The sequence below is a fragment of the Canis lupus genome, chromosome 11 (genome assembly GCF_048164855.1).
Source record: "Canis lupus baileyi chromosome 11, mCanLup2.hap1, whole genome shotgun sequence".
NCBI classification, from domain to species: Eukaryota; Metazoa; Chordata; class Mammalia; order Carnivora; family Canidae; genus Canis; species Canis lupus.
In genome coordinates, this window is record NC_132848.1 from 13,539,401 (window position 1) to 13,561,315 (window position 21,915).

Below are 21,915 nucleotides of genomic sequence, written 5' to 3' on the forward strand. Positions count from 1 at the left end.
GGGAGAAGCAGGCTCCATGCAGGGAGCCCGACGTGGGATTTGATCCCGGGTCTCCAGGATCGTGCCCTGGGCCAAAGGCAGGCGCCAAACCGCTGCGCCACCCAGGGATCCCTATTTTATTTATTTTTTTAAACAGTTTTTTGTTTAAAGATTTTGTTTATTTATTCATGAGAGACACAGAGAGAGAGAGGCAGAGACACAGGCGGAAGAGAAGCAGGCTCCATGCAGGGAGCCCCATGTGGGACTCGATCCAGGACTCCAGGATCATGCCCTGAGCCAAAGGCAGACGCCCAACCACTGAGCCACCCAGGGGTCCCCCTTCTTTGATTTTTAATCCCTACTTATATTGCTGTCAGCTTACAACCAAAATAATTTAGATTAAAACATTGAAAAAATTCTGTATATGAATTCTTGAAACCATGACTTTAGCTCTGAAATTTGCTGCCTGAGCATCATCCTCCCTTTCTCTGACCATTAGGATGGCCTGTTGTCTAGAGGACACACTGGAATGGTAGTAGCATATCTTAGTTCATTGGAAAGACCATGGTTCTGGTCATAAAAGTTTCATGGTCTTAAGTGAGATCTGTTTGACTAGTGCATATTACATCAGACTTACTAAAAAATGGGTGTTGTTTCTTTTTTTACAGTGGCTATAGCATTCTAATGCTTTTGATTGTTATAGGAGATTGAGGTTGATAATGAAGTCAATCCAGTACTTAACATGTAAAGTTGTATGCAGTATAATGGATATATTTTATGCCTGGGAATCAGGAAATCTCATCTGTCCTTATATAGTTTTGTGCCCAAACAAAGGTCTCTTTATGGAAATGTGATTATAACACTCTTATTTTTCCTCAAATAATGGAATAAGGCTAATCAAAATAATGTGAACATTTACTGATACACAAGATATGTGGTTGTTGGTTAAGTTTATTTTTTTCTCTGGCTAATTTTCCCTCTGTTTATTACTTCATTTATTTTCTTTTTTCTAGGTCAGATTACTTTTTAGAAATTTTGCATACATTTGCCTTCAGTATGTCATTATGAAAAAATTTTAGTATACAGCAAAATCTAGATAGGCATTGATCTTTTCAAGTTTCTTCAAATACTTTTCTACTTGGGACCCAAGTAGAAATGCCTCTTTCCTTTTTCAAGGCAACTATTTTATCTTCTCTAAATTTATAATTATCATTTATATTTTATAGTTTATTTTTTTAAAAGACTTTTATTTATTCATTAAAGACACAGAGAGAGGCAGAGACACAGAGGGAGAAGCAGGCTCCCTGCAGGGAGCCCAATGTGGGACTCCATCCCTGGTCCCCAGGATCACGCCCTGAGCTGACGGCAGATGCTCAACTGCTGAGCCACCCAGGTGGCCCTATATTTCATGGTTTATTTATTTATTTCATAGTTTAAAACTCAGTAGTTTCACTCTTTTATATCATTCATGAATTGTTTGCATGTGGTAGTCTTGGCCAGCCCCACCACACACTTCACACCTCTTCTGTATTGCTAAATTTCAAACTCCTTGAGTGCAGGAGTCTTGTCTCATATATGTTTCTCCCTTTCGTGTTTCCTAACATGTGGGCACTCATTGATAAATAATTAGGTTTTCTTTGGTTGCTGTATCTCTGACTCTGTTTCTTGTTTCATTCTACGGGTTTTTAATGTAAATAATATAATCTGCAATAGTCCTCCTTCATCTGTGGGGGACATGTTCAAGGATGCTTGGCACCACAGATAGTACCAAACCCTATTCACTGTTTTTTCCTATACATACAAACCTATGATAAAGTTTAATTCATAGCATAAACACAATAAGAGGCTAACAACAATAACAAGTAGAACTACAGCAGTATAGTGTAATAAAAGTTATGTGAATGTGGTTTCTCTCAAAATATCATACCTATTCTATACTCACCCTTCTTGTGATGATGTAAGATGATAAAACGACTACCTGGTGAGATGAAGTAAAGTGAGTGACATAGGCATTGTGATGTAGCATTAGGCTAACTCGACCTGACACTGTCAGAAGGTGGATCATTGCGTCTGGACTGCCGTTGGCTGTGGGTAATTGAAACTATGGAAAAGGGGACTGGGATTACTGTATATGATTTTAAGGCTCTTACGCCTTTGTAGTAGTGGTTTATATTTGTAAATTTGTTATGTGGTCACTACATGACATTGAGCAATTAGATGTTTTAAATCAGCATAGTCCATTAGTACTACTAATGGAAAGGGACACCACATCTCATAGTTTTTTATATGAAAAGAGCTTCATTAATTTAAAAAATTAATAGATTCTGATGTAGTTGCTCATGGTTTTTATCTTGTGCTTTGCAGCGTTTTCTTTTTCTGGAATGAGGTTCTTGGTTTTGACTGTGTAGAAGAAATATGTTAATTAGATTATATTTAGTTGGTGAGTTTGTACCCACAAGAATGTGACTTTTAAAAAGTTGCAAGTTGCTACAGTTCTTGCAGATAAGATTGTTTCCTGTTTTCTTTTGCATATTTAATACTTTGTATATTTTTCCATGAGGTAGCCTTTCAGTTTGTCTGTTTGTATTGTTTGACATTCAGACTTAAATATAAATTAAACACTACCATCACTGGTGCTTACAAATACTAGCCATTGAAAATGTCAAAATTTGGATTTGACCCAAGAGTTACAAATAATACAAGCTTTTGTATAAATATATCCAAATATATATTCTTAGGGGAAAAGGAATAAATAAAACACTGTGTTTATGGAGTAGTTTTAAACAGTTAGGCTTTAGAATTGCTACATACCCAAAGTATTTCTCCAGTGAATTACATACTGTATCAGTTCACGAATTGTGTTATAAGAAAGGTATTTAATACCTAACTGGACCTCACTACTACAGAAAATTCAGTAGAATTAACAGAAATCAAAATAATAGTTTGAAGAAATGATGTATACTCAATTGAGACCATTTTAGATCTTTTTAAGAGGACAAAATCTAAAAAAAAAAAAAGGACAAAACCTGTTTTACCTTTTTAAAGTTTTACTTAAAAATTAAAGTGATATTTGTACACATGTAGTTTTAAAAGTCGAGTAATATTTCAAAGCTTATAAAAATAGCAGTTGCCTCTCTCTTTTTACCCCTCATTCCCAATCTTTAGAGGCAATTAGTTTCAATTGTTTTAGCTATTCGTTTTGATACTTGCCTTTATTTTTCTAAGTCACTTCTGCTTTGTGTTGGCTTTTCATTTTAGACAGTAGTTCATTTTAGTAGTAGTTCATTTTGACTTCCTTCTAAGAAAAATGAGGATTAGTCATTGTAATTAAATCTACTGCCTGCAAACATTTACATAAACTTCCTTTTCTGTCATAATTCCTTTTATAGGATATCGGATATTTTGGGTAAATTCTTTATTTAGTATTTAAATTTATATGACTATGTGAATATTTTTCACAGCTGAGTCAGAAATTCACTAGGATTGCATTTCTTTTATTGTCCAACTTATTGTTTTCTCAAATAGTTATCCCGAGTTTGAACTTTTATGTACGTTGTGCCTATTATTAATCCATTTGCAATTATCTGACACGTCTGAGATGCTTTCAATATGGTTGGATACATCAGGCAATCTCTCAGTTCCATTTTCTTCTTGGAGACTACCCTTGGTATCCTATATAGAGTGCAAATTTTCACATAATTCTTCCTGTTTTTCAGTAAGGAATTTTGTTTTCAGTTGTGGCTTGTGTTCTGAGATCAGGGTCTCCGCTGCATTTTCTCCAAAGATGCATCTCTAAACTTTCTTTCATCAGGGATGAGGAGAAGATTGGTTTTGGGGAGGAGGCCACTTAAGTGAAGTTTCAGTATATCATCTCATTTCTAGCCCTGTGCTGTATTTTTGTTTTCATCAAGCTTCCAATATCTGAATTTCTCCAGCATGGATCCATTTACTTCTCTTTTTTATTGTGATCATATGATAAAATATACTTAACATAAAATTTTCCATTTTAACCATTTTCAGTTCAGTGGTATTAAGTACAACTAAAGGCAGGTAGCTATGTTGGCTATCAAATTAGGATTTATAGATGTTCTCCCTGGTTCCTGTTGTGTTGACTGGTTTTGATTCTTCACACTTACTACAACTTCCTCTTCCCTCTCCCTAGCAAACCCAGGATGGTGCCACCATGCTAAGACATACTCTGTGCTGCTGCGGCAGTTTCATGGCAGTGAGAACCTGGTCCTTCCTTGGGGAGTGATTTTAGGAGGTAGACTGTTACCTAGAAATTTCTGTAAAAGTCTGTTATTCAAAGTTTAGTTGAGGTATGTTCTCGTCTGTGCAGTTTCTCTGAGTGCTCTTGGCAGAATTAATTACTTCTTCTGGGCCATAACACCTGTCAATAATTTTATTTTATTCTAACTACATTAGATCTACACTAGATAACTTCATTATGTGATCTGTCTCCTTTCTTTCTTAAACCTATGGTTCCACAAGGTTTGGAGAGTGCTCCCATGTTCTAATACAGTTTAGGGTCCATAATAAGTAATAAATTATTTACTAAATGAAAAAATAATTCAACTGATTGAATATTCTACTTTCTGGCAAGTATATTGTCATCACACCCTTTATCACCAGTGTCCACTGAAAGCTATGCCAGGACCTGTTAAGTGCTTTTTGTTTATTGCTGAAGATTAATTCTGTGTGGTGCTTAGAGATGTGGTAAGAATGCTTGGGTTCAGATAAATAAGCAAGTTTCTTAACCTTAAACTAGCTTTAGTTTTTTTTTAACCTGTAAAATAGAGATAATATCTACCAGGTAAGTTGTGAGGATTACATTAATACTTTTCTAGTGCTAGATCCATGCCTGGCACTTGTTTTATAGTGAAGCTCCTTTTCATCGTTATGGGGAAATTACCTACTATAATATCATTAGACTCTGATGATAATACATGATGATTTTTGATAGAAAATCAAAGTAAAATGACAAAACTAGTTACTATTAAAATATTTAGTTCTTTGAACTTTGTATACAAACATGTTCTGAAATGATCTCCATGGACAATAACAGATTATGGCATCTAGATAATTAAGCTGGGAGAAATAGTGCCCTCCATGTGTTATATACCTGTTAAAATTCTGTATTCCTTAAATATAATCTAAGATCCCCAGATTCTTTTAAAAAGAAATACATTAGACAGCAGTTTCAATATTCATGTTCTTTTCCTTCCTAAGGAGAGTTTTAGGCAGCTCATTGGTGACTTTGATATCTGGCATGCTTGTCGTCTTCCAATATCCCCCTTCCAAGACTGTGCCAAAGTCAAGAGCGCCTTCCTTCATTCAGTTAGTGGTTATAGAAAACTTGCTTATGCATCTACGTTTGTGGATGCAAGTGAGAATAAGGCATAATTGTTTTTCTCAAGGAACCATCATGTCTTCGTCATTTCAGTAATATTAAAATCAGATGTTTTGGCAGAATGTACTCACACTCTTTGACCCAGAATTCCATTTACAATACTTTATAAGTGGAATAAAAATGTGCACAGAAATTTATGTACAAGATGTTCATTAAAAAATTAATTATAAAAGCAGTAAAAAAGATATGAATTTTGGTACATCTATTATATTTTCCAGGCTTTCAATTAAAAACACGATATTACTTAAATCATTAAAATTGTATTTAAAAAAATCTGTTCTGGTCACATTATGTGGGTGGATGGGTAGAGGGTTAGGTCAGTTGTTGAATTCCATGATCCATTAAGAGGAGTAGTAAGGTGCTCAGGTCTGTGTGTGGAGCCCCAGTCCCACCACTTGCTGCACGTAAGACTCTGGCAGGTTCGTTCTTTAAAGTTCTATAAACTTCAGTGGTTTTTCCCCCTATCTATAAAATGGGCATAATAGTAGTAGTTATGAAGTTTGTTGTGAGGATTAAATGAAACACTCTATGTATCCTAAAAAAAACAAACAGAAACTCAGATTTTGGGGCTCTTACTGTTACCGTTTTTCTTTACATTCAGTCCTTCCTTAATGGTTTTTCTCCATGATCTTCCTCCAAATCATTGTCAGGAATGGCAATGTTTTGTTTGGTCTGACAACTTCCATTGCTTTGTAATAGCCATCTAGAGGTTTCTGAGGCTTCTGTCAAGCTCTGTAAAGCTGTCACCTGTTACCTCTGTCAGCCACTTTCAAAGGAGAGGAAGTAGCAGTACTGCATATGTGCCTTGGGTTTGCTAGCCTTGCTTTATTTTATTTATTTTATTTTATAATAGTCACACAAAGAGAGAGAGAGAGAGGCTGAGACACAGGCAGAGGGAGAAGCAGGCTCCATGCACTGGGGGCCCGACGTGGGATTCGATCCCGCGTCTCCAGGATCGCGCCCTGGGCCAAAGGCAGGCGCCAAACCGCTGCGCCACCCAGGGATCCCCTAGCCTTGCTTTAAACCTTCTTTGTCTCTTTATACACATAGTCACTCTTTTCTCTTTTGGGTTTTAGGTATTTTTTGTTTTTGTATCCTATTTTGATAGGAGTTTGTTAGCTCTCATCTGCCTCCTTTTGAAAGCATTTTGATTGTTACTGTTATTGTTTGATTGCATAAATTACTCCTCATAATAGAGTAGTAATCCAGAGATAAGCCTTAGGTCACCTTTAGTCCTGTTTTTTCTAGGCCTCTTGAAATACAAATACAGCTAGCTTGTAAGGCTGACTTGAACACGCTTCATTTATTTTTTTCAACATGTCTCATTTAAAAAAAAAAGAGTTAGGTTCTATGTGAACTTTTTCTTCTTACTCCCTAAGTAGAAAGCCCCTACTATGTTTAGCTTTAACCAAGTGCAAAGGAACTTGACTGTAAGGGATTATGGCCCTCTTTTAGGGCACGTGGATGATAGCCAGGAAAATTTTGACATTGTTAAATGGTTTAAGTTTGAATTTATGTTGTATAGGTATAAGTCATGCAGTAAATTATAACTAATAAATTATAACTTGATTAATGAAATATCCCTTAGCACATAGGCAAAAATGATTTTGTTTTATAACACATCTTGGAAGTTATAAAGAAGTGAAATTATGGATACTATAAAAAGTCTTTATTTTTTTTAATTTAATTTATTTATTCATCACACACACACACACACACACACACAGGCAGAGGGAGAAGCAGGCTCCCTGCAGAGAGCCCAGCGTGGGACTCGATCCCGATCCCGGGTCTCCAGGACCATGCCCTGGGTTGAAGGCGGCGCTAAACCGCTGAGCCACCTGGGCTGCCCAGTCTTTACTTTTCTTGATGACTTTTTCTACATTGATAAGTCTAGACTATTTATAAAGTATTATAAATCAGACTTTTATTTATATTAAAAAAGTATTAACAGTTGGATTTTGAAATCACTTGCCTTTAGTGTTTTTTCGTAATTTTTAAATCCAAGAATTAATACCATATGGTGTTCAATTAACTTTATTTTTGACTCAGTTTGAAGGACAAGCTGAAGATGTTTTAATGGTATTACTTAGCTGGAAATCGGAAGACAAGTTCCCCATTTAACGCGTATGGCCTCAGCTACATCTGTCCTATAACTTTTGTCCGCTAATGCATGATTGTCATGAACCCTAGAAGTCGATGGCCTTCTTTTTTCTTACCCCACAAACCTCTGTCAAAATTTAGGGTTTTTTTCCACTAAATTTTTTGGATACATTAGGTATATATTAGATGTCAGTATGCATTTTTAAATGCTTATTTTTTCTAAATTTTAATAAAAGACTGTCACTTTTTTTAAAGACTTATTTATTTATTTATTCATGATAGAGAGAGAGAGAGAGAGAGAGGCAGAGACACAGGCAGAGAGAGAAGCAGGCTCCATGCAGGGATCCCGACCCGGGACTCAATCCCGAGTCTCCAGGATTGCGCCCTGGGCCAAAGGCAGGGGCTAAACTGCTGAGCCACCCAGGGATCCCCGACTATCACTTTTTTAAAAAGCTATATTTGATTTTGTTTAGATTGTTCTTCTAGTCATTAAAGCTTAGTTTTAAGCTTTATGGTAAAGCTATAAAGTAACTGGTAACTATATGGTAACTGGCTCCGAGATTGAAAATGAAGCAAAACAAAACACATTTAGTCCCCCGGTTTCACTCTCCCTACAAACCTTGTATCACATTTATATTGACAAGTAATAAAATTAACATGTTTGAGTTTTGACATTCTAAACAGTGGAAAAAGCATTATTGAACTTTAACGTAGCTCTGCAGAGAAATCTGGCAGAGGAAAAGGAGTGTGTTTTATATATTGAAAAATCAGCCTGTGGCAATCAGGCACTTACTTGCTCTGCACTGTTTTAACAGAGAATTGAATAGTTTTGTTAAATACAGATATTTTACCTAGTTGTTTGTTAAAACAAAAGAAGGAATATTTAAGGCCTTTTGATGATCGTTTTTATACTTCTGACCTTAAAATGACCCCTAAAAGGAAGAGGGGGTCCCTTGGTTGTAGAACCTCAAGTCAGTAGCTCCTGCCAGGAAGAAAGCTGTTGAGAATAGATACAAGGTGGTTTAGGCATTTTAGAAAAATCTCTTGTCACCTCAGTGATAATTGCTCTCCTTGCATATAGGCATTTTCATGTGTCAGTGCTTATTATTGACTATATTCCTTTGAAATCAATCTAAAATTGATTAGTTATTTCTCATCTTCTAAATTAGGAAAATGATTATCTAAAATTTATAAAAATAAGATTTCCAGGACCTTAGAGGATAAATCAGTCAGTTGAAAGTGAACAGTACTTTTGTGTCTCTGGAGAGATTTAAAATAGTCTTTTTTTGGGATCCCTGGGTGGCGCAGCGGTTTAGCGCCTGCCTTTGGCCCAGGGCGCGATCCTGGAGACCCGGGATCGAGTCCCACGTCGGGCTTCCGGTGCATGGAGCCTCCTTCTCCCTCTGCCTGTGTCTCTGCCTCTCTCTCTCTCTCTCTGTGTGAGTATCATAATAAATAAATAAATAAATAAAAAATTAAAAAAATAGTCTTTTTTTTTTCCCTTCTGGGGGTGGGACAAGTGAAGATGGATATTACCCTCACCTGATTTGTCAGTAAGAATTCTTGGTGGCCGGAAAAACCAATTCAGACACATCGTGTATTTTAAAAGGATACTGACTGGAGCTCGGGGGCTCATCAGATCGTTGCTCCAGGGTTAGAGCACAGTGTTCAGGGCTAAGCGGCCAGAAACAATGCCCCAAATCACATTGCACAATAATTCCCAGGAGGATGCTGGTAGCTCCAGAGACAGACTGACAGACGCCACAGCCTGCCCCAGGGACACAGCCCGCTCTGGGTGACTCTAAGTGCTGCCACCTCTGCCCTGGACTTGACCCTGCTGCACTTACCCATCGTTAGTGTGGGAGAGAGCAGTCGCTTTTGGTCTCTCTCTCGCCTGCCCACTGGTTGCCCCTGTCTGGGCTGGGCCTGTGTGTTTGGCAGAGCGGTGCCCTTCACGTACAGATGGGCTGTGTGCGGAAGGCTTGAGCTTTTGAAATCATAGACTAGGGAGGGAGCTTACATTCTCACATTTAAGATGCGGAAAACTATTTGACCTTCTGAAATCATAAGGTAGGGAAGTTGCCAGACTTAAGGGGAGGTGCAAATGCTCGGCAGACCAAAAAAAAAAAAAAAAAAAATGAACATTCACCACATCCAGAGTTTTATATGTAATGTGTTGAGCCCTCACTGTGTGACAGTCACCATGCTAAAGGTGTCCTGCAAGTACTATTGCAGATCATCCTCACAGCATCAGACATGAATAGGCCAAGAGAGATTGCACAGTTAGTTCAGAGCTGTGATTCCAAAGCCTGTGCTTATAACGTCTGTATTAAACTGACTCTAAAAAATTCCCTGCCCTCCCTCCTGATACATGTAGCTCAAAAATCTTGTAAATAAATCCGTTAGGTTGATTATTCAGTTTATTAAAATCTTATGCATGGCATATATGTACTTAGGCATTTTAAAGGAAGTTGAAAATCTGTGGCCTTAATTTTCTCTATTTTCAACTGACTGAATAATTTGATTCTTTTTCTGAATTGTAATTTCTCATTTTGTGACTTTGCCACAGGCTACAGCCTGATATAGTGCTTTCTTTCTTAATATCAGTCTTGGAAGCTGGTTACTGAGTGTAAGGGAGACGGACAAGAAGGAGAGGGGACATACGGTGACCAGGACTGAGGCCGGAAGGGAGAAACATCACACACACACACACACACACACACACACACACACACCAGGGAGACACAGACAAGTACATATAGAAGGAATGAGAGGGATGGGGATGACATGACACACATATTATCTTATAAGCAGCATTCTTTGTGTTGTTATTTGTAATGGCAGCTTGAAAAACAGTGGAACTCCCCTTCCTCTGCTTTAGGAAAGTCCTCGAAGCCCCCTCCCCGTTTTTAGGTTGGATTCAGTGCTTCTCTAGAGTAAACAGTAAGTTTTAAGCCTCTGTACCACTTTGCATTTTATTTATTTTATTTTATTTTATTTTATTTTATTTTATTTTATTTTATTTTATTTTATTTTATTTTATTTTTTACAACTTTGCATTTTAAATTGACTTATGTGCCTCTTTTTTAAAGCCAAAAAAATATGATATCTAGGAGTAATAAACAGGAGCTGTTATTTAACTTGGGATCGATCCAGCTTGGTTTGGGGGGAAGAATCATAGAGAGAAACTCCCATAGTTACTATGATGTCAGCCAAGCTAGAGTATTTCTTCATAAACCACAGCTCTTGTTAATTATTGCTTTAGCACAAGTCTGTCTGTCCTGCAGATTTTTCTGTGCCACCAAAATAGAGCTTTATAATGTTATTTTATTCACTTGTGCCTTTGGGACTAAATGGGCAGCTATAATTTTTATGAAAGTGAGTATATCAAGTGCCCTTCTCCATACATGTTCTTGTAGGCAGTCTAAATGTGGGTTGGGTGCTAGAGAAATACATGATGTAAGGTAAATGTCCGTGAAATTAAAAGCGATTTTTGTCGTCTTTACATATTACATTTTTAATACTGAATATACTATGCTTTTTGTCCTTACCTCCATCTGATCTTTCTTAGGATATAAATTTTAATTTGTGAACTCTTACTTTCCTATGAATTTCTTGTTTTGTTCAATGCTGGCTGTATACAAAGGATTTTTGATAAATGAAATTGATGTTACTTACTCGGCCATTCTATTACTTTACTTTGAGATTTATGCCTCTTTTATTAACAGTTTATAGTGGGCCAGCAATCCTCAAGTGGGCAGTAGTCCTTTTATTAAGCTACCAGGTTGAAAATATAATGTTGGAATAGAGACGAGTTTCTTATCTTTATGGACATTAGCTAATGGTGAGTTTAATTAGTCATCCTTTAAGGAATGTCCTGCTGGGCCAGAACAGTGATCCCTCCAGCGAGACTCTCCTAAAGAGTGCAGCAAGGAGACAGGTTACTTACTGGAATCCTGTCATTCTTAAAGGACATGTAGACCATTTCTAATTTCCTTTTAACATATACATATTATACTCAGAATTCATGCATTCTTTTGAGCTCTTCAGCACGGCAGTCTGTTCTGATCAAGTTATGTATGCATTAAGCTAAAATTATTATTACTTATAGATTTGTTGGAGTGGGTAGCTCTGGGGGAAAATACCATTTATAACATGAACTTAGTTCTTCTTTGCTCAGAAGCCGTTTCCATTTCTTCACCTGTAAAATATAAAATGATTTCACAGTTTTTTTTCCCCTGCTACTCTCAAAATCTGTTCCGCTATTTCTAATATGGCCCATTTATGAGGCTTGTCTTTCTCACCCTTCTTCTTAGCATTTTTCTCCCTACATGCCGTTTAAATATAGAATATTAAGCAAGTTCTTTATGTATCATGAGGGAGGTACAAGTTATGGAGGGTCACTGAATTCCTTTGAATTATCTGATGGCTGTAACTAAAAGTTCTGTGGATTTTTAGGAGAAACGCTATTTAATAGATGTGGTTCAAAGAAAACAGGTACAGCTTGTATTGAGTGCTTCAAGATATGGATTTACTGAAGGTCCTTTCATGCGGCATGCGTTCTGCTTTTTAATTCACTAGAAGCTAGTTGAAGACATTGATCTTCCTTTGTCCCTTGCACAATACCCATCATGAGAAATTCTCTTTAAAGAGTTTAGTTTTGGAAAAATATGTCTCTAATATATTGCTGAAAAATATTTAGAACCCACCAGAACTATTAAAGAATGAAGATGGTATTTTCTTCCTAACAGATAAGGGAAGAATTTAGAAAAAAATTATAACTCTTCTTGGTTGACTTCTATTTTTGAAGTTCTGGGTTACCGCATAGAAAAGGGCTGAAGTGAGCATTCTAAAAATTGTTTCCACTTTTGAGGACATTAATAGAGTTGGGTGACAGTTCCTGGGACATATATGTAGGATGATCGCATCTTCAAGAAGAGGCTATCAAATACTAAGGTCTTTGGTATTCAAATAACTCAGCTCCCTGAAATAAATAGTATCAAAGGTAAACCTGCTTTAATCTCCATAGTGACTATTTTATTGTGTATAGTATTAAAATTTATGAAAAACAGTAAAGCCACAGACTCTGTGACATTTAGATTGGTATAAATTTCCTTGTTAAGTATCATATTGAAGACCCAGAAGAAGAAAATTAACTCTGGAAATACTTACCTTGATATTCTACAATCCGCATGTTAAAGTGTCATATTGTTTCTTACTAAGAAATATATTTTGTATCATGGCCAGCTTGTGTGTAGCATGTTTGCATACAAAACAAAAATTTAAAAAAATAAACAGTTTTTCATACTGTATGTGTGTGTGCCAGGGGAAGGAAAGGAAGGAGAGAGAGAAAGAGACAAACATTAACTATAGGGAAGGATCGTATGTATGATAAATTTTTAAGAAACAATATGCTATACACTTCCATTTTGTTAAAAAAACAAAATAGCAAATGCTGTAGGTGATGCCCCCAACATTGACTTCAAAACCATAAGGCTATGCCTTTATCCTTATTTAGTCTTAATGGTAGGTCTGCACATAAAGTATTTTGTCATGGAGAAACAAACACTAAAATCCTAAAGTTTAAAAAACGATAGTGTTATTTATAATTGGTATTCTGGGGAGATGGAAGTGTGCCCTACCCTTCGTCATTCCTAACTATCAGTGCAATGAATTAAAATTGAGGGAGATTTTTTTAAAGCATCAATTTATGCTTACAATTCCCAGGACACAATCAAGAATTTGGAAGACCACCATATGTATTTAGGCCTTTGGAAACTTTAAATCATCAATCTGCTGAGTCTCTTCTCTGGAAAAGAATCCATTATTTAAATGGCATGATTTTTAGTCAGTGGGGATAATTTATTCCAAGGAATTTTCCCTTTCTCCAAATAACTAGGACACTTGTGAAGCAAGGCTGTCTTTCCTGGGTGATGTATCTTAATTGTAATTGTCTTCTTATTTTACAATAGGTATGTTACTTTTATTGTGTGCATCTAATAAAAATCAAGTTTACCTTTCTGAGAAAATATTTCTACAAAATATTTTCTGACTAATGGATTCATTAAAAATTAGATTCTGTTCAGTATAAAGAACTGAGTTCCAGGAAGTATTATCCCATGGAATCAGGAACTAAGATGTTTCATGTGAGAGAATTTTCTAGAAAACGAAAATTAGGAATCGTAACTCAATTTTGTTGTAAATTTTAAGAAATTAATAGGATACTTTAATATATGTATTTGTATACATCTGTATATCTATATCTATGTCAAGAGTGAGATAACTATTTCAAACATCCAGAAAAGTATAGAAACCATTTTGATAAAACACCTGTCTACTCCGTCTATTAAATCTTAACGCTTTTTCCCTGACTTCTCAGAGTATATGGAATAGCCATCAGTGACTTAAAGTGATATAGGAAATCATCGTGAAAGCATACTAGTTAGCGAGCACTGGTATGCCTAGCTTACTCAGGTCCCTTAGACCTCAACACACCATATTTTTCTGATTCATCTTTTAAATGTCATAGGTTTCTCATTAATATATAACAGTGAATCTTCCCCTTTTGTCCTCTTATCTAAAGCAGCTTTGGAAGAATGGAACACATTTCTTAAATGAGCTGCCTGGACTTACATGTTCCTCCTAGAGGGCAGATGTGTTTGTGACTAATCATTTTTTTCCAATTTACTGCAGATTATAATAGTGAAAAGGAAGAAGGATTTTGTATCGTGGGAGCTGTTTCTTTCTGGTTTGGACAAGTTACTTGACCACTCTGTGTGCTTTGTTAATACCTTTCCCATAGAGAAGTTCTGAGAATTAGGTGAACTAATGTAAATAACTGGCACACAGAAGTTGCTCAAGAAGTGGGTACCTGAGTCATTCAGTCCGTTGAGCGTCCAACTCTTGATTTGAGCTCAGATTGTGATTTCAGGGTCCATGGGATCAAGCCCAGCATGGAGCCTGCTTGTGATTCTCTCTCCCTCTTTCTCTGTCCCTGTTCCCCCATCCCCTCACTTTGTGTGCACAGATTTTCTCTTTCTCTCTCTCAAAAAAAAAGTTGCTCAAGAAAGATTACTTTAATATCACAAGCCTTCTTTGAAGTGGTTGAACTTGCTAAAGTCTGATTTCTAAATGAGTGGGGGGTATTTCTGCACAAAAATACTCAAGACTTGTATTACCTCCCCAAACAAAGCAGATTTTAACATAAAATTTCATCATCCAACCCTTAGAACCCCTGCTGATTGTTTTCTTATACTGTTGGTTTATTTTTGTACCTAAGGTCTGATAGGCACATAACAAGTGCTTTGTGAACCTTAAACTAAGTGAAAATAGATTGTTCAGATGAAAGGTATGTGGATAAGTCAGTTTTGGGGCAATTCTAGAGATCTCTTGCCAGAACTGGTATCTTTGTTTTGGTCTTCAGAGACCATTAAATGTGATCACTGAGTCATACTTGCTGTTTTCTCTGTCCCCTGGCTATCTCTCTTAAGACTCTGAAGCTTGCCAGCCACAGGATGTTTAAAAGGCAGAGTAGGCTTTAGCCCAGGGGAGTTTGTTTATTTAAAGAAAAATAATTAAGTTCAAACATCCCTACCATGTCATAGCTAGTCTAGTCATGTTAGAGTTAGTGAGTTCTTTTGATTCTTTCTGGTGGTCATGGTGCCTAAAGGTAACAAATTTGAAAGCAAATTTAAACTTTTCCCGAGATTACTTGGAACTTTATAATGTAAACCCAAAGAGAAGTCCCTAAAGGAATGGGAGGAAAGGGCCATTTATTTTGCAGGTTGTTGTTTTTTAATGGGACTCATTTAATTCAAATCCTTTACCACCCCTTCCTAGAGTTATAGTACAGATGATTTAAAAACAAAACCACAACCAAAAAAAAAAAAAAAAAAAAAAAGAAGAAGAAGCACTATGGTGGCTATATCTTTATTAATTCTTTGAAGTTGGGACCATAAGAATCTTTTAAAGAATGTTTTATAAGGGGAGACATCTGGGTGTCTCAGTGGTTGAGCGTCTGCCTTTGGCTCAGTTGTGATCCTGGGGTCCTGAGTTTGAGCCCTGCATTAGGCTCCCTGAGGGAAGCCTGCTTCTCCCTCAGCCTGTGTCTCTGCCTCTCTCTCTCTGTCTCTCATGAATAAATAAATAAATACAATCTTTTAAAAAAAAGAATCTTTTAAAAGGGACTGTAGAGTTCTATAGATGTTTAGACACAAAGATACGGTGATTGGTGACTTACATATTTCAGATGATTATCATCTCCAGAATATTTCTTCTTACATATTCTCTGCCAGATAAGAAAATCTGAGACAGATATTTTGGGCTTGCCAGTGGTACAAGGAATCTCATGATGAGATAACTTGTAAAAACCAAGTCCTAGAGGAAATGGAGGAGGAATAAGAGATAGCTGGTGTTCCAGGCAGAGGGAAAGACAAGTCCTGAGGCCCTGAAGTGAGAATGTGCTTGAAGTGTTTAAGGAAAGGAAAGAGGCCAGTGTGGCTGGGATGGAGTGAACAAGGGAGAGAGTGGTAGGAGATGACATTCCAGAGATGTGGGAGGGAAGTAATAGATCCTTATGGCCTTTGTGAGGGATTTTGTCTTTGAGACTAGTGAGATGGGTTCAAGTATAGAGGCTTTGAGTGGAAGAATGGAATGATGTGACAAATTTGATTGACTTAATGAGGTGAGCAAAGGGAGAGGCTGAGAGATCAGATAGGGAACTTGCACTTGAGAACTCAGGTGCTGTGGACCCTCGTGGTCAGTGTTAAAAGTGGTAACATTATGGGTTGTCTTTTGAAACTGGAGCTCCTAGGATGGGCCCTGAATGGGTAGTGATGAATATTTCTGCATATAGTGTTGGATTGACCCATTTTTTAATGATATTAAGGTTAATCACTGGGTTCAAATTTTGTTTACTTGATTTATCCATTATAAAGTTTCCCATTAGTCTTTTACGTAATGGTTTTAGCAACCATTGATCATTTTTTAGATCCAGTATTTCATTAGATGTTACAAAGTGATGATTTTCTGATTTTATCATTCCTTCTACATTTATAATTTGGAGTCCTATAAAAAAGAGTTTTCACCTACTGACTGCTTGGCTACTCAAGGATATTTTCCATATAAGAAAGCCAGAATAAGGGATCCCTGGGTGGCTTGGCGGTTTAGTGCCTGCCTTGGGCCCAGGGCGTGATCCTGGAGTCCTGGGATCGAGTCCCATGTCGGGCTCCCTGCATGGAGCCTGCTTCTCCCTCTGTCTGTGTCTCTGCCTCTCTCTCTTTCTGTCTCTCATGAATAAATAAATAAAATCTTTAAAAAAAAAAAGCCAGAATAAGTGCTTGATTCTTTCTCTTTATCAACTTTCAGAATAATAAGTTAGTGCTAGAGCAACCACAAGGGATGGCCATGATGTTTAAAAGTATATTTAAGTTTCACTGGCGCCTGGGTGGCTCAGCCAGTTTAGTATCTGACTCTTGGTTTCATTCAGGTCTTAATCTCATGGGTCATGGGATCGAACCCCACGTTGGGCTCAACGCTCAGTGGGAGTCTGCTTGGCTATTCTTTCCCTCTGCCCCTTCCTCCGCTTGCATGCTGTCTCTCTCTAATAAGTCCTTTTTTTTTTTTTTTTTTTTAAGATTTTATTTATTTATGAGAGACACAGAGAGAGGCAGAGGCATAGGCAGAGGAGAAGCAGGCTCCCTGCAGGGATCCTGATGTGGGACTCGATCCCTGAACTGGGATCACACCCTGAGCCAAAGGCAGACGCTCAACCACTGAGCCACCTAGGCATCCCAAATAAATGAATCTTTAAGAGAAAAAAATATATTTAATGTTTAAATCAGTGGGAGTCATTACCATTTTAATGTTCAACATGTCATTTGATGTTCATTTGATCTTAAAACATGTCTCTAACATAAAAACTGCAAAACAAGGTCTGAGAAGTCTAACTTCCATCCCTGTCCCTTACATTCTGTTTTCTCTTTTCTCTGTAGATAACCATTTAAAAATGCTTTCAATTTATCCTTACGTTATTTTTTCTCTTATGAAAGAAAAAAACCCCAAGTCTGTATTTATATTTGTAGTCTTCCCATTTTTTTTTTTTTTTAAACAAAAGAGTAGCATCATATGGAATACTAATTCAGGTATAGCAAGGGAAATAGAGAGCTACTACTGGTCTCCTTGAACGTTGTTCTTGAGAACTGTCAACTTTTTATTCCATGTAAAAGAGTTTCTTGTGTTCCTAGCTTTCTCCACAACAAGCAGCTAAAAGAACATACATGTTAAATAAAAATAACCTACTTGCAACATTTAGCAGTATTTAGCAAGATTGCTTATCTAGCAATTACCCTTTTGGGAGTTTTCCCCAAAGATTGCAACAATAAAATTTCAGTGATATATGAAATTCTGTTCTTTGAAAAATTCTTTGTTCTGTTCTTTGAAGACTGATACCACAGTTTGTCATTTATTTATTTATTTATTTATTTATTTATTTATTTATTTATTTTTAAAGATTTTATTTATTTATTCATGAGACAGAGAGAGAGGCAGAGACACAGGCAGAGAGAGAAGCAGGCTCCATGCAGGGAGCCCAACGTGGGACTCGATCCCAGGCCTCCAGGACCAGGCCCGGGCTGAAGGCGGCTGTAAACCGCTGAGCCACCCGGGCTGCCCCACAGTTTGTCTTTTAATTATGGGCCGAGTTTACTGGGGAAAAAACAATAATGGTGATGTAGTTGGCATTCATATCAATGGTGTATGTGTGGAAGAGATGGCATTATGAGACTTTGCCATTTTGAAATAGTACCAGGTTAAATATTTCATCAATTAAGATTATATCACTCATCAATTTATTTGTTCTTTCAATAAATATTAACTGGGTGCTTCTTGTGTGGCAGTCATTGTCTTAAGTGCTCAAAAGATACCAGTAAATAAAACCAATAAAAATCTGCTCTGGAGCTTACTTTCTCTAGGCCATGAGGGCGGGAGAAGAGACAATCAGCCATAATCAATTTACTGTTTTCAAATGTGGAGTTTTGGGGCTCTTCTTCTACATCTCCCTCTTTTCTTTTTCCCGTCTGTAAATGGCAATCTTAGGAATTGCAAGACCCTGGTGGGTGGAAGGCATTGAGGACTAAAGGATTTATAGATCTTTATACTCAGTATGTGTAACATAACTGTATAATTCTGGTCCTGTGGGATGATAGCCTATTTTCCATCTCTCTCACCTCATCCTCAGCCCTGTTAATGTTTTTTTATTAAAAGGTTACTCAAGAAATTTTTTGATCCTTTTATAGACACTAAAATTTAGAAAATTGTCCTTAAAGATTTTATGCTTTTCTTACATTCTTAATGACTACATTTTTATTTCAGAAATGACCATTAAGAAGTAGATGCCCAGATGCAAAAGTGATGAAACAGTCAATTTGTCATAAAGTAAGATGCAGCTGTGGCTTTTCAACCAGATTAGTAAGTGTGGCCAAAATTTTTTTAAACTTTATACTTATTTTATGTATTTTGAAAAACGTTTAACAAAAAGTATAGTGGACATTTTCTTAAGTGTCAACTTGTATTTCTGTTTTTACTTTGGATTGTAGTACAAATTAGAGCATGTAGCTCTAGAAAATGTATGTCTGTGCTGTACTTTTTAAGAACTATAAAGATAATATTATAAAATCATAACTTGAGAGGAAATATATGAAAAAGAGTCACTGTAATACCACTATCCAAATATAGCTACTTTTTAATTTTTGGGACATTTGTTTTCCTTCCCAGTCTCTGTTCTATACATTTTTTTTTAAATCATTTTGATTATAGTGTTGTGAAGAATATGCTTCTTTTATATCTTTTAAAATTAAATTTGTTTCAGATGTTTCTCCCTGTGAATAGAAATGTACTCTTCAGTACAGGGTTTCTTATTGGGGTAATGAAAATGTTCTGGAATAATGTGGTGGTTGGTAATGGTTACACAATTTTGTGAATATAGTAAAAACCACTGAATTTTACACTTTAAAGGGATGAATTTTATGACATATGGATTATACCTAAAAACCTCCAGGATATCAAATCTTGGTAAGAGTAAAACCAAATTGAGTACTGATATCTTAGAATATGAAAATGTGCCAAGACATCATTATGTACCTAGAAGAAATGATTTGATAGCCAGTAGAATAGTGTTTTTGTAATAATAAAAATAATACATTTTATAAATACTTTAATAAAAATATTAAAATACTTTGATTATTAGAGCCATTTGACTCTTATGTTTTGATAATACCAAATGTCATGACACTATGTACTGTATCAACGTTTTGTTAACTTTTTATTTTTCAGAGACTTCCTGTTTTGAAACTAATATTTCAACTTTTCTACCTGACGTTTTTTTAAGAACAGAATTGTATCTATTTTTCTCAGAAGAGAATTCCACAAGGTAAGAAATTGTTAATATAGTAATAAATCAAATATAGTTGAATATAGGTTTAGTTGCTCTTGGGTGTTTTAAATTATTTTCCCTGTATTTATTTCATATCTTTTCTTGATTATTATAGGATTATCACAAATTTGTTAGCTCCTCCTTTACTACCTCAGAATTTGCAAAGTACATTATATTTGAAGTTAAGATTAAAAGAGTGCGATAAAAGTAGTCACCTTTGGAACTCAAATACTGCTTTTCATGGCATCCTTATTCCTAGCATTATTAAGGAACTTATTCCTAGCATCCTTAGGATCAGGTTTGTCCATTTTAGGAGAACAGTTCTCTTCTTCCCTTGGGGCCCATCCAACTTTTACTTCAGTGGACATTACCTAAATGACTTGGGGCAGTAGAGGAGTCCTAGAAGTTCTATTAGAGGCTTTAAGTTAAGGGAGATTATTTACCTATGTTTCCACCTATGGAAAAGTATATAACTCCTACATTTAGGTTAAAAAGTGGAATACTTTCTATTAAGTAGATAATGAAATATTTAGTAACATTTGGTATTAAGAAAAATCCTAAAAATCCTAAATGATCATCTTTACAATGAATTTTAAATCATCATTGATTTAGATTGTTATACTTTTTGGACTTCTGAAAGGTGAAATGTTAAGTGGAGTAGATAGTAAAATCACCTGTTGGTGTCCTTATTACTCACCAGGAACTTAAAATCAATTGCTTGGTCTTAAGAGGTTACATTGTTTTAAATTTTCTCAGGAACTCTTTGATACAGGTAGTAGTGATCACTGCAGTTGAGTATAATTTGCCAACTGGAAAATGTTTATAAAGTGAATTATTTAGATTAGTAACTCTTTCTTATTTCTTATCCTTTTTGTTGAGGGAACATGTACTCCCAAACACAACATTCCCACCTAGTTTTGAAATTGCCACAGATTTATTACTCAGGTCAGTTTTATCTTGATAACTAAAAACAAAGGGTTAAAATAAAGAGACCCATTGGTTTGTGGGGGCAGGGGGTGGGGTCGAGAAAGCAATGCCTCAGTAGTTTTCACTTTCAAGTTTCTTGTGAAGCTTTTCCCCTATATTTTTCTTCTGTTGGTAGAGGGTTAAGGGAAGGAGTCCTAGAACATGTGTTGTAGCACTATATGAAACCTCCAGGGTGCTACTCAAAGGCAATAGTACTTCAGGAGAAATCCAGATCATTCTTTTCCTAGACCATCATGCTTAAAGGGAAAACAGAAATTTCAAATGATTTAATCTTAGTGAACTTGATCTTGTTACATACACCTTTGTCCCTGTTCTTTTGGCAAAGGAAGTTTGAATTCTTAAACATTAATACAATGTTTGATACAATGGTGATGGATCATAGTGTCTGGTACCCCTAAGGCCATCCTGTAAGTGTTCAGCAAATATTTTTATAAAAGCCCAGATATTTTCATATGTTTTTTAGAGTAGGAAATAACCAAAACAATATTATTCATATTTACATACTATCATCCTCCTATACAGTCAAAGATATTAAAAGGACAATGACAACTTTAATAAAAATGATTGTTAACTCTACTAGCAAATGATTGAAATGATAAATTTTATGTTAGATAGATACTTTACCACAATTTAAAAAATTGTTTAAATTTTTGAGCAACTCTGTTTTTATGAAGGAAGATGGCTGTGTTTGAAGTATCAGTTTTTAACCTCAAGTACAGAAATATTGAGTTAACAATATTCTTCAGTGTGTGTCATTCCCATTATCATTGGTTCATTAAAGGACTGTTTTTCTGTTTTCCTTTATAACGAGTTCCCATATAAGTGACCTTTTAATATGTTTGTTATTTATCCTTTTATGTCTTATAAAAGGTTTTATTATTTCATATATTTTAGTTAAATGTTAGGTCTTAGTCCAGTTCTTGTAGTCCCCTTCACCTGCCTCCCTCTTCCTTATTTCTAAGATCTGGCCACATTGCTGAGTGTTCCTCTAATTTGGTTTGTCCAACTG

The 21,915-nt window shown here is 36.0% G+C and overlaps 1 protein-coding gene across 8 annotated transcripts in view; it reads left to right on the top strand.

The window, feature by feature from the left end:
- The window catches only part of FRS2 (fibroblast growth factor receptor substrate 2), a 106,986-nt gene that overhangs the window by 31,614 nt on the left and 53,457 nt on the right, over positions 1–21,915 (top strand). For all 8 annotated transcript variants that reach the window (XM_072843234.1, XM_072843235.1, XM_072843236.1 and 5 more), the window contains exons 2-3: positions 18,860–18,955; positions 19,820–19,916. The gene's annotated coding sequence lies outside the window, so the exon portion shown is untranslated. The remainder of the gene's footprint in view (positions 1–18,859; positions 18,956–19,819; positions 19,917–21,915) is intronic.